The sequence below is a fragment of the Coregonus clupeaformis genome, chromosome 6 (genome assembly GCF_020615455.1).
Source record: "Coregonus clupeaformis isolate EN_2021a chromosome 6, ASM2061545v1, whole genome shotgun sequence".
Taxonomy (NCBI): domain Eukaryota; kingdom Metazoa; phylum Chordata; class Actinopteri; order Salmoniformes; family Salmonidae; genus Coregonus; species Coregonus clupeaformis.
In genome coordinates, this window is record NC_059197.1 from 42,467,531 (window position 1) to 42,480,033 (window position 12,503).

The 12,503-nt window shown below is 44.2% G+C and overlaps 1 protein-coding gene across 1 annotated transcript in view; it reads left to right on the forward strand.

Annotated features, from left to right (window-relative positions):
- The window catches only part of LOC121567393 (serine/threonine-protein kinase D2-like), a 65,989-nt gene that overhangs the window by 1,661 nt on the left and 51,825 nt on the right, over positions 1–12,503 (forward strand). The gene's annotated exons all lie outside the window — the stretch shown is intronic.

The window sequence follows — 12,503 nt, forward strand, 5'->3', positions numbered from 1 at the left end:
CCTGCTTGATTCTCCCACGTCTGAAGGATACCTTCCACAATCTACATCCATAATCCAATTTATGAAACACATTTAAAACTGCTGATCATGTTTCATTTGATCTGGTTGTGCTCAGAGTGGCACCAATTTATGTGCATCGAATAGAAAGTAAAACAATTACTGAGTAACCCTCCATAGTGTTTTACCATACGGCCAGGTTCCACCTGGGTCATGCTTATACAGTACAGGGAATAAGTAAGGCGGCCATTTTGCAGCAGCCAGCAGGAGAAGATTATCCTAAAATCAGTGCCTGGAATAAGAGGCGTGGGTTTATTTATTGATGTATTTTTTGTTGTTGTGTATTTATCCCCTTTTTCTCCCCAATTTCAATCTTGTCTCATCGCTGCAACTCCCCAACGGGCTCGGGAGGCGATGGTCGAGTCATGCGTCCTCCGAAACATGACCCGCCAAACCGCACTTCTTAACACCCGCCCGCTTAACCCGGAAGCCAGCCACACCAATGTGTCGGAGGAAAACACTGTTCACCTGACGACCGAGGTCATCCTGCAGTCGCCTGGCCTGCCACAAGAGCGTGATGAGCCAAGTAAATGATGAGCCGAACGACACTGGGCCAATTGTGCGTCGCCCTATGGGACTCCAGATCACGGCCGGTTGTGATACAGCCCGGGATCGAACTCGGGTCTGTAGTGACGCCTTAGACCGCTGCGCCACTCGGGAGGCCCCGAAGAGGCGTGGGTTTTTATCAGCCAATTAGACTGTGAGATGGTTAGATTACCAGATTTCCAAAGCCAGTCACTGGAGGTTGGCCAACGGCAGCTTGAAAAATTTGCCACTGGCTTTTCCAGGAAATGCTGTAAGAAAGATATCTCCCTCAGCCTCCACCACTGCTTTCCCTAATCTGTTATTGTTGTGTGGAACAAAACCAGCTCGATGCCTGCTCTCATATCCTTGTGACAGTTCTATACAGTGGGGGGAAAAAGTATTTATTCAGCCACCAATTGTGCAAGTTCTCCCACTTAAAAAGATGAGAGAGGCCTGTAATTTTCATCATAGGTACACGTCAACTATGACAGACAAAATTAGAATTTTTTTTCCTGAAAATCACATTGTAGGATTTTTAATGAATTTATTTGCAAATTATGGTGGAAAATAAGTATTTGGTCAATAACAAAAGTTTCTCAATACTTTGTTATATACCCTTTGTTGGCAATGACACAGGTCAAACGTTTTCTGTAAGTCTTCACAAGGTTTTCACACACTGTTGCTGGTATTTTGGACTCACCTTGTTGTGCTGTGCTCACTTGAACAGGAAGGTGGCGCGGCGATCCTTCTTGTGGGCTCTAGAAAGAGGCCCGAAATCCCGACTTGGAATTCCGAGTTGGATGACAAAATTATTTTCTGTATTTTCCCAGTTTTATCCGAGTTCCCAGTTGTCTTGAACTCACTGAAGTCTGAGATTTCCCAGTTCCGAGTTTCCAGTTGTTTTGAACACGGCAGTCATCATGCTGGATTGACAGCATGGCCAATGTATTCAAACTTTTCTGGCCCATGGCGTTACCCCCTTTTTCGTGATATCCAATTGGTAGTTACGATCTTGTCTCATCGCTGCAACGCCCCTACGGACTCGGCGAAGGTCGGGATCCAAGCCGCACTGCTTCTTGACACACTTAACCCGGAAGCCAGCCGCACCAATGTGTCGGAAGAAACACTGTCGAAGTGACGACCAAAGTCAGTTTGCAGGCACCACAAGGAGTCTCTAGAGTACGATGCGACAAGGACATCCCGGATGGCCAAACCCTTCCCTAACCCAGACAACGCTGGGCCGATTGTGCTCGGCCTCATGGTTCTCACAGCCTGGGATCGAACCCGGGGCTGCAGTGGCTCCTTAGTACTCATTGTTGAATTTGCGATTCTTAACTTGTTATGTAATGTTTATGTCCAATGGCCGATGAGCACCGATATGTTTTATCTATAATTTTGCTTCATATGACAAGGATTGAAAAGGATTTGCCAGTAGATTGCCGACTTGATGCATGATGATGACTGCTTGTCTAGCTTGCTAGCTAAGATTTTGAAAGTATGATGTTGACATGATCAGTCCAATCAAAGCTACTGTAGATATAATGTGATTTGACGTCATTTTATCTGTGGCCAATGACCTTGATCCTTCTTGGATGGGCACTTCTAATGTAAGTCTATGGCAGCACCCAAGGGGCTTGAATTTTCTAGCTGTACCCGTAGATTTTGCGGTGAAGTAGTGTCCCCGTGAGTGACAGAACACTGAGCCAATCACGGCGTAACTAGAGAACATTACCAACCCCTACGCTCTGTATTTTCCGCTGGCTGCCCCACCACCACAGAAAGCACTGAGCTAGGCTGAAACACCTGCATTTTAGAGCTGCCTTTCTCAAGAAAGCAAAAAAAGAGACCATGTTTGTATGCGGCTTTATTAGTTATTTATTTTACATTGTTTGCAAGCTGATATGTGACACGTATTAATGCCAACATAACATGCAAAACAAGCCCATTTTTTTTGTTTTTGCTAAACAGGTGCTCTTAATGACTTTATCGCCACTGAATGTAGTACTAAAAATAGGTAGAACAAAAACACATTAAGAAATAAGAAGAACACGAGAAAGTAAGAAGCTATATACAGGGTCAGTTCCAATATCATATTTACAATCTGCAGGGATACTGGAGTGAGAAGTAGACATACAATAGGGGTAAGGTGACTAGGATGTATGATAAACAGAGTAGCAGCAACATAAATGAAGATTGTATGTGAGTGTGTGTGTGTCTGTAGAGTCAGTATAAATGGGCGTGCATGTTATGTGTGTGTTGGAGTGTCAGTGTGCATGAGTGTGTAGAGCAGGGGTGTCAAACTCATTTTAGCTCAGGGGCCACATGGAGGAAAATCTATTACTAAGTGGGCCGGACCGGAAAAATCATGGTATATATAACTTAAAAACAACAACTTCAGATTGTTTTCTTTGTTTTAATACGATCAACATACAACATAAAGCTGGAGCCTGAGGACAGTGTGTCCAAAATAGTACAAGCACAACATCACTATTAATCATAAAACACGTCAAGTTTATTTGAAAATTCTAAAGAAAAAGAACACACAAACACACAATGCCTCAGTGATTAACAGAACTGTTTCACAGATCACAGAACTATATCAGGGTGTCATTTCTCAGGCAGAAATGTAGATCAAAATAATGAAATCCTGTTCCCCAAACAAGTGCAAGAACCACAGAGTCAAGAATAGGTTAAATATACAAATAAAATAAAATCAATTAAAAACAATAGCACATCAACATAAAAACATATAAACATAAAGCTGGAGCCTGAGGACAGTGTCCAAAAGCACAACATCACTATTAATCATAAAACACCTCAAGTTATTTGAAAGTTCTGAGGATAAAGAACACACAAACACACAATGCCTCAGTGATTCACAGAAGTATATCACAGATCACAGAACTATATCAGGGTGTCATTTCTCAGGCAGAAATGTAGATAAAAATAATGAAATCCTGTTCCCCAAACAAGTGCAAGAACCACAGAGTCAAGAATAGGTTAAATATACAAATAAAATAAAATAAATTAAAAACAATAGCACATCAACATAAAAACATATAAACATAAATCTGAAAGAGTTGCTCAAACTCCCGTAACAGTCCAGTTATTTTATCTTTGAACCGCTTCATGTCTGCCACATGTTGGGTCGCGCACACATTTTTCAGACAGGGGAAGTGAGCTGCATCACCACCGGCAAGTTGCGTCTCCCACAATGACAGCTTCAACTTGAAAGAACGTATGCTGTCATAATACTGCGTGACAACTTTGTTGCGCCCTTGCAGCTGTTTGTTCAAGTTATTCAGGTGCTCTGTAACATCCACCATAAATGCAAGGTCCGGCATCCATTCTGCGGAATGAAATTCTAACACTGGTTTGCCCTTTTCTTCCATGAACTGTTCAATTTCTTCTCGTAAATCAAAGAAACGCCTCAGCACAGCACCTCGGCTTAACCATCTTACCTCAGTGTGGTATGGCAGGCCATAGATGTGGTCTTTCTCTCTGAGAAGGCTGTCAAACTGACAGTGATTCAGGCTTCTGGATCGGATGAAATTAACAGTTTGGATGACCACCTTCATGACGTTATCCATCTTTAATGACTTGCAACACAAAGCCTCCTGGTGCAAAATACAGTGAAAAGTCAAAAAATCACGTCCTCCATTTGCAGATTGCACTTTCTCTCTGAACTTTGTCACAACGCCTGCTTTTTTCCCGATCATTGAGGGCGCACCATCTGTAGCCAGGCTGACAGCGCGGGACCAGTCCACTCCGACCCTGTCCAGCGCGCCCGACGAGTGCGGTAAAAATATCAGCTGCTGTCGTTGTATCTGTCATCGGCACCAACTCCACAAACTCCTCGGTGACGGTCAATGTGTCATCAACTCCGCGGATGAAAAAATGGCCAGTTATGCAACATCTGTAATGTCCGTGCTTTCATCAATTGCAACCGAAAACGCAATAAATGACTTTACTTTTTGCTTCAACTGGCTGTCCAAATCCACTGAAAGATCGGAAATCCTGTCTGCAACTGTGTTTCTTGTCAGGCTGATATTTGCAAAAGCCTGCCGCTTTTCAGGGCACACAATCTCCGCTGCCTTCATCATGCATGTTTTTACAAATTCACCCTCACTAAATGGTTTTGAAGCCACTGCGATTTCATTAGCAATGAGTTAGCTAGCTTTCACTGCAGCGTCACTGATGTCTCGGCTGTGAGTAAACACAGACTGCTGTTTCTTCAGACCCGCCAACAGTTCATTCACCTTCTCTCATCTCCGCTGTCCTTGAAAGTTGTCATATTTGTCGGCATGAAGACTCACATAGTGGCGACGAAGGTTATATTCTTTCAGCACTGCAACATGCTCTGAACACACCAAACATACAGCTTTCCCATTCAATTCCGTGATTAAATAGGATGACCATTTTTCTTCGAACACTCTGCACTCTGCGTCCACTTTTCTCTTTTTTGACAGAGACATATTGGGGCAATGAGGGTGCCAAAGCACATAATGTTAAAAGTAGAAGCCGTAATAAATATCGCGGGCAAAACAAAGTAGCTCATTGGCTGCACGTGCTTGACCTACTTGCTCTACCCCGGTATAAACAGTTTGCTTGCTTAACACAATTGCTATTGCGCCATCCAGTGGACGCAATTGGAACAGCAGTTTATTTTATTGAAAAATTGCAGCGCATTTTTATACTTAATTATTTATTTTTTTTTAATAAAAAAAAATAATTATAATTATTTTATTTTTTCAAAATCATCTCGCGGGCCGGATTAAACCCGTTTGTGGGCCTGATCCGGCCCGCGGGCCGTACGTTTGACACCCCTGGTGTAGAGTCCTGTATGTAGCAGTCTTATGGCTTGGGGATAGAAGCTGTTCAGGAGCCTGTTGGTGTCAGACTTGATGCACCGGTACCGCTTGCCGTGCGGAAGCAGAGAGAACAGTCTATGGCTTGGGTGGCTGGAATCGTTAGCGATTTTCCAGGCCTTCCTTTCACACTGCCTGATATAGAGCTCCTGGATGGCAGGGAGCTCGGCCCCAATGATCTATTGGGCTGTCCGCACCACCCTCTGTTGCCATACCAAGCAGTGATGCGGCCAGTCAAGATGCTCTCAATGTTGCAGCTGTAAAACTGTTTGAGGATTTGAGGGCCCATACCAAACTTTTCAACCTCCTGAGGGGGAAGAGGCGCTGTCACGCCTTCTTTACGACTGTACGCAGACCATTTTAGTGATTTGGACACCGAGGAACTTGAATTTCTCAACCCCCCCCCCCCATTTTCTGTAGTCCACGATCAGCTCCTTGGTTACACTGACGTTGAGGGAGAGGTTGTTGTCCCGGGCCAATCTGCCAGGTCACTGACCTCCTCCCTATATGCTGTCTCATCGTTGCCGGTGATCAGGCCTACCACCGTCATGTCGTCAGCAAACTTGATAATGGTGTTGGAGTCGTGTGTGGCCAGACAGTCGTGGGTGAACAGGGAGTACAGGAGGGAACTAAGCACACACCCCTGTGGGGCCCCCGGGTTGAGGGTCAGTGTGGCGTGCAATTGAAATTGTGTCGTCTATAGATTTGTTGGGGCGGTATGCAAATTGGAGTGGGTCTAGGGTGTCTGGGATGATGGAGTTGATATGTGCCATAACCAGCCTTTCAAGCACTTCATTATTACAGATGTGAGTGCTACCGGGTGGTAGTCATTGTGGCATGAAGCCTTAGAGTTTTTGGGAACAGGAATGATGGTAGTCATCTTAAAACGTTGGGATTACAGACTGGGACAAGGAGAGGTTGCTAATTACCGTGAATATGTCTGCCAGCTGATCTGCGCATGCTCTAAAAACACGCCCTGGAATACCGTCCGTCCCTGCGCACTTATGAGTGTTGACCTGATTAACCTTTTCACACGTACCAACAAACAGGTGTGATCATTCTACAGTGGTCCGTGCAGCGTACGCTCAAACCGGTGTGATTAGAATGCTTATTTAGAACGTCCAGTTTCGATTGACACAACAGTCAGCATTTGAGCTGGCCACAATGGTTTTTCACAGAAAAGTTTTGAACAAACACAGTCCTTACAAAGTTATGTCCTGAATGTGACCAGTTTATTTTTGGATGCAATGTTCAGACATTCACAGAAGTAGCAACAACATACACAATCATCCAAACCGGAAAATGTAGGCTACATTAGTCCTAGCGCTAACTGCGGAAAGATTGACATAACACAAGCGGTCATATTAAGAGAACTCTCGGCTGACAGAAACCACAATATGAATTAGCTAAACATTGATCGAAATGATTGAGTAAAACACTTTCTAGAAATCGCAAGTAATCCGATGATGGGTAGTTTGTGCACGCCGCCATGTTTGTTTTTTCGCGTCAACCAAAGATAATAAGAGGAGACAAGATGGAGTTTGGTCTGTTTGCAATATGCATGTTGAAGGGGGTGTGTCGTCTACGATCATTCACTTCCAGAAGTTTATTAGAAAGATGAGTGAACCATTCCTTCACCTCATTATAACATCTTTGGTCTGACAGACGTGACACCCAGAATGCATTGTATAACCTCAACAAACATGGCGCCACACATAGCCGGCAAATAGCTTAGCATTAGCTCATTATAATCAGTACAACCTTCAAAAAAGTATTTTACACACATCATAGGTGGCCATTTCAATCTATGCAATAACCGGAATGCATTATTTGTCACCAGTACTTGAAAACATGTGAATAAAACTGTAAATACATTATGCTCCATACATACAGTGGATATAAGAAGTCTACACACCCCTGTTAAAATGCCAGGTTCATTCAAACTCATGTTAAATACAGTGAGGGAAAAAAAGTATTTGATCCCCTGCTGATTTTGTACGTTTGCCCACTGACAAAGACATGATCAGTCTATAATTTTAATGGTAAGTTTATTTGAACAGTGAGAGACAGAATAACAACAACAAAATCCAGAAAAATGCATGTCAAAAATGTTATGAATTGATTTGCATTTTAATGAGTATTTGACCCCTCTGCAAAACATGACTTAGTACTTGGTGGCAAAACCCTTGTTGGCAATCACAGAGGTCAGACATTTCTTGTAGTTGGCCACCAGGTTTGCACAAATCTCAGAAGGCATTTTGTCCCACTCCTCCTTGCAGATCTTCTCCAAGTCATTAAGGTTTCGAGCCTGACGTTTGGCAACTCGAACCTTCAGCTCCCTCCACAGATTTTCTATGGGATTAAGGTCTGGACATTGGCTAGGCCACTCCAGGACCTTAATGTGCTTCTTCTTGAGTCACTCCTTGGCCGTGTGTTTTGGGTCATTGTCATGCTGGAATACCCATCTACGACCCATTTTCAATGCCCTGGCTGAGGGAAGGAGGTTCTCACCCAAGATTTGACGGTACATGGCCCCGTCCATCGTCCCTTTGATGCGGTGAAGTTGTCCTGTCCCCTTAGCAGAAAAACACCCCCAAAGCATAATGTTGCCACCTCCATGTTTGACGGTGGGGATGGTGTTCTTGGGGTCATAGGCAGCATTCCTCCTCCTCCAAACACGGCGAGTTGAGTTGATGCCAAAGAGCTCCATTTTGGTCTCATCTGAGCACAACACTTTCACCCAGTTCTCCTCTGAATCATTCAGATGTTCATTGGCAAACTTCAGACGGGCCTGTATATGTGCTTTCTTGAGCAGGGGGACCATGCGGGCGCTGCAGGATTTCAGTCCTTCACGGCGTAGTGTGTTACCAATTGTTTTCTTGGTGACTATGGTCCCAGCTGCCTTGAGATCATTGACAAGATCCTCCCGTGTAGTTCTGGGCTGATTCCTCACCGTTCTCATGATCATTGCAACTCCACGAGGTGAGATCTTGCATGGAGCCCAGGCCGAGGGAGATTGACAGTTATTTTGTGTTTCTTCCATTTGCGAATAATCGCACCAACTGTTGTCACCTTCTCACCAAGCTGCTTGGCGATGGTTTTGTAGCCCATTCCAGCCTTGTGTAGGTCTACAATCTTGTCCCTGACATCCTTGGAGAGCTCTTTGGTCTTGGCCATGGTGGAGAGTTTGGAATCTGATTGATTGATTGCTTCTGTGGACAGGTGTCTTTTATACAGGTAACAAGCTGAGATTAGGAGCACTCCCTTTAAGAGGGTGCTCCTAATCTCAGTTCGTTACCTGTATAAAAGACACCTGGGAGCCAGAAATCTTTCTGATTGTGAGGGGTTCAAATACTTATTTCCCTCATTAAATGCAAATCATTTTATAACATTTTTGACATGCGTGTTTCTGGATTAGTTTGTTGTTATTCTGTCTCTCACTGTTCAAATAAACCTACCATTAAAATGATAGACTGATCATTTCAAATGTACAAAATCAGCAGCAGTTCAGCTGTTCTAGTAGGATTTTCCTGACATTTTCTTAGTTGCATCTCAGAGCAAAAGCCATGGTCCGCAGAGAGCTTCCAAAGCATCAGAGGGATCTCATTGTTGAAAGATATCAGTCAGGAGAAGGGTACAAAATATATATATAAAGCATTACATATACCATGGAACACAGTGAAGACAGTCATCATCAAGTGGAGAAAATATGGCACAACAGAGACATTACCAAGAACTGGACGTCCCTCCAAAATGTATGAAAAGACGAGAAGAAAACTGGTCAGCGAGGCTTCCAAGAGGCCTACAGCAACATTAAAGGAACTGCAGGAATTTCTGGCAAGTACTGGCTGTGTGCTACATGTGACAACAATCTCCCGTATTCTTCATATGAATGGGCTACAGTATGGGGTAGGGTGGCAAGACGGAAGCCTTTTCTTACAAAGAAAAACATCCAAGCCAAACATCAAGTCCCCCAAAAGCACGTGGGAAAATGTGTTATGGTCTGATGAAACCAAGGTTGAACTTTTTGGCCATAATTCCAAAAGGTATGTTTGGCGCAAAAACAACACTGCACATCACCCAAAGAACGCCATACCCACAGTGAAGCATGGTGGTGGCAGCATCATGCTTTGGGGTTGTTTTTCTTCAGCTGGAACCGGGGCCTTAGTCAGGGTGGAGGGAATTATGAACAGTTCCAAATACCAGGCAATTTTGGCACAAAACTTTCAGGCGTCCGTTAGAAAGCTGAAGATGAAGAGGAAGTTCACCTTTCAGCACGACAACGACCCAAAACACACATTCTAAAATCCACAAAAGCATGGCTTCACCAGAAGAAGATTAACGTTTTGGAATGGCCCAGCCAGAGCCCAGACCTGAATCCAATTGAACATCTCTGGGGTGATCTGAAGAGGGCTGTGCACAGGAGATGTCCTCGCAATCTGACAGATTTGGAGCGCTTTTGCAAAGAAGAGTGGGCAAATATTGCCACGTCAAGATGTGCCATGCTAATAGACTCCTACCCAAAAAGACTGAGTACTGTAATAAAATCAAAAGGTGCTTCAACAAAGTATTAGTTTAAGGGTGTGCACACTTATGCAACCAGGTTATTGTTTTTGTATTTTGTATTTTTCCCCCTCAAAGATTTCAGTTTGTTTTTCAATTGAATTGTTCACGTTATAGGTCACATTAAAGGTGGAACAATTTCTGACATGATTTATCTTTGTCTCATTCTTTTACATCACAAAAACCTGGCATTTTAACAGGGGAGTGTAGACTTTTTATATCCACTGTACATACATACATACATACATACATACTGTATGCTACAGTAGAAACGACAACACGATATACCTACTTTGATAGGAATGCACACAATGGGGAAGGGCTCTCCTCGAAGAGGGACGTTTGTCCGGCTCAGGAAAGCCTCAAACATAAATTGTCCGCAACACTGAAATGGGCTATTTCTATGTGAATTAATGAGGAGGCAGAACACACCTCAATTCAAACTGTTGTTAGAAAATACAACTTGTTAGAAAATAATTTGAAATTGACAAGTTGAAACATAGCCTATAGATATTTAGCAGGCAGCGCATGTTAACTGTCCTATTGTGTAACAATCACATTTTGGAACAGTGAGTGCATTCTGACATCACGTGCATAAAACAACTCACGCTGGGGCGACCGTTAGAGATATTTGGAACTCACATGTGAAAATGTTAAAGACCTTACTCAAGACCTGATTCAAGTCAATTATGTCTGGAGTGCTGGGAGATAGATTGCTCATGTGGGAACAATAATAGGTTTCAGGTTAAGTTCATAACTTGGGACTGTAATGACTTTCTGCTCTAATGGTGAAACCACCAATGTTGTTAGTCAATTAGGACCAGATACCACTACCAGGCACCAGGCAGACCAACAAAAAAGGAGCAATAGAGAACGAAATAGGAAAGGCCCACCCCCCTACTCGTGACATGTCATACCTGGACGCTGGCCTATTGAGATGTGCCCTTTGTTAAGTAAATCAGGTGATAAATAAGGTGAAAAGGAGTGCCACTTTAATGAACCCCAGCACCATAAAACCAGTCAGTCATGATGTGTGCAGTCAATCAGTTTCACACAATCAATTTGGCAGTGTGTGTGCGTCTGTGCATGGCATGCTGTGTGTGAGGCCTGCTGTGTGTGTGTGTGTCAGGAGTAAGGGTGTTTTGGCACGGCTCTTCCATCATTCCCTTTGGCTCTCCTCTCCCGTCCGTCCGTCTCAGTCAGAAATGTTGAGTCATCACGGCTATGCCAGGCTGTTCTCTCTCTGTTTATTTAACAGCCAGCCAGCAAGCCAGCCTCCCTGTGTTCCATTTACAAGTTTGTCCATTCCCTTCAGAGCCGACACTATGTAGGAGTACACTCCTTGCCCCCAGCCCCCAGCCCCTGCTCCTAGTGGAATAGGAACAAATAAGACCTTAACACTAGGGCTGTGTCTTTCTGTCTGTTCAACCCTGAAACAGCAGAGCACTTGATGGTTTTTTCAGTGATTAGTGGACAGGCATCATTCCATTCCCTCCTCCTACTCTCATCTTCTCTGCTTCCTTCATGCCCCTTCTCCTCTTCTCGATGCTGTTATTCTCTCTCCTCCTACCTTCCTCACCTCTCTCCCCTATCCTCACCTCTCTCCACTATCCTCGCCTCTCTCCCCTATCCTCACCTCTCTCCACTATCCTCACCTCTCTCCCCTATCCTCACCTCTCTCCCCTATCCTCACCTCTCTCCCCTGTCCTTCCCTCTCTTCTACTCACATCTGTTCTTCCCTCTTCTCCTCCTCTCCCTTCCTCCCCGCTCCTCCTCCTCCCTATCCCCTCCTCTATATCTCCTTTCTCCATCCCTCTCCCTGCTAACGGTAGCAGGCTCGTCAGCTGCCCATTGTCTGAGGGATAAAGAGGAGGAAATGAGGCCTGTTTCCTCTTGGAGATCACTCTGTCCGGGGGCGATCAACATCCTCCTCCTCCTCCTCCTCATCCTTCCACCTCCATCCCTCAAGGCACCTCCCCTCACTCTGGGGTTGGTGGGAGAGGAGGTAGGGTTGGGGGAATTTGGTGCTAAATGTTGGGTAGATCTCTCTCATTGTTTCAGGACAATTGAGGTCTATAGAGCCTCCACTCCCTGTGTGTTGCTGAGGTTCATACAGTAACTCTGACTCATAGAGATGACCCCGCTTCCCATTGGTCAGTTGCTAATATGGGGTTCCCCTATTTTGGTTGGCCTTACTGCCAACCAACTGCCGGTCTCACGGTAATTGACCGTTAAGTAACATAAACACATTTAGCATCTCCTGGCTTCCACGAACAGCCTACAAGCCACTGATGCAGACCATTGGAACATCTACATTTAAAAAGTCTAATAAATCCATGTAAGAATACAATTGAACATAGCTGAATAAAATAGAAAGGATATTTTCTCCAAATGATTTGAGGGAGTGCGCACGTGCGGCTATTCTGTGTTGAGCGGTTAACAAAGAAGCAGGTCCTCTTATATGCTTAATTTAGAGTTATTTATGCAACT